Consider the following 1,860-nt stretch of genomic DNA (forward strand, 5'->3'; position numbering starts at 1 on the left):
CAGCTGCAGTAACAACGACGTCCCCATCCTCCGCGCCGACCACTGAAGCTCCCGGTCGCGATCGCGCTCCCGGTCGCGATCACGGTCCCCCCCGCGCTGCGACATGGCCCTACAGACCCCCGCGACGCATCCCGCCGCGCCCGGCCCGCCACCCCGCCTCGCCGCGCATGCGCCGGCCACGCCCTCTCAGGGGGCGTGGCCGGCGCATGCGCGGCGAGGCGGGGTAAACTGCGGAGGGTGGATTTCGGAGGAGCGGAGCGGGGCGGGGGCAAAGTGCGGAGAGCGGATTACGGAGCGGAGTGTGTGGGCGGGGGGACAGGGACGTGGGGACACGGGGACAGACGGACATGGGGATGCGGTGACCGGAGCGGGGCGGGGGCAAAGTGCGGAGAGCGGATTACGGAGCGGAGTGTGTGGGCGGGGGGACAGGGACGTGGGGACACGGGGACAGACGGACATGGGGATGCGGTGACGTGGGGACATGGGGACCGGCAGATATGGGGACTGAGTGCTATAGGGACATATGGACATTGGGCCATAGGGATGCACGGGCACGGGGATGCGGTGACGTGGGGTGGAAGTCCGGACGTGGGGACGCAGTGACACGGGGACATGGGGACACACGGACGTGGGGACGCAGTGACACGGGGACATGGGGACACACGGACATGGGGATGCAGTGACACGGGGACATGGGGACACACAGACGTGGGGACACAGTGACACGGGGACATGGGGACACACGGACATGGGGATGCAGTGACACGGGGACATGGGGACACACATACGTGGGGACACAGTGACACGGGGACATGGGGACACATGGATATGGGGATGCAGTGACACGGGGACATGGGGACACACGGACATGGGGATGCAGTGACACAGGGACATGGGGACACATGGACATGGGGACGCAGTGACACAGGGACATGGGGACACATGGACATGGGGAGGCAGTGACACGGGGACATGGGGACACACGGACATGGGGAGGCAGTGACACAGGGACATGGGGACACACGGACGTGGGGACGCAGTGACACGGGGACATGGGGACACATGGACATGGGGAGGCAGTGACACGGGGACATGGGGACACACGGACATGAGGAGGCAGTGACACGGGGACATGGGGACACATGGACATGGGGAGGCAGTGACACGGGGACATGGGGACACACGGACATGAGGAGGGAGTGACACGGGGACATGGGGACACATGGATATGGGGAGGCAGTGACACGGGGACATGGGGACACATGGATATGGGGACGCAGTGACACTGGGACATGGGGACACACGGATGTGGGGAGGCAGTGACACTGGGACATGGGGACACATGGACAGGGGGAGGCGGGGACATGGGGACACATGGACATGGGAACACAGGGACACACGTTCAGGGGGACGCACAGACATTGAGACAAATGGGTATGGGTACACACAGACACGGGGACCCAGTGACAAGGGGACCCATGGACACAGTGCCACGGGTACAAGTGGACAAGAGGAACACATGGGCATGGTGACACAGTGACATAGGTACAGATGGGAATGGGGACACAGGGACAGCATGACGCGCAGGCATGGGTGCCAACGAACACAAGTACATGTGGACACAGTGACACAGTGACACGGGTGCCCACAGACGTGGGCACACAGTGACATGGGGACACAGGGACATAGGTACCCAGTGACACCGGCACGCAGTGACACGGTGACACCCACCAAGCCAACAGCAGCACCTGCCCCGTCTCCGCCCCAGTGCCATTCTGGAACGTGTCATTGATGTCATTGCCGCGGTGACAGCACCTTGGTGACAGCACCTTGGTGGCACAGTGGCCTGGAGCAGTGGCC

This window comes from Gavia stellata, chromosome 31, assembly GCF_030936135.1.
Source record: "Gavia stellata isolate bGavSte3 chromosome 31, bGavSte3.hap2, whole genome shotgun sequence".
NCBI classification, from domain to species: domain Eukaryota; kingdom Metazoa; phylum Chordata; class Aves; order Gaviiformes; family Gaviidae; genus Gavia; species Gavia stellata.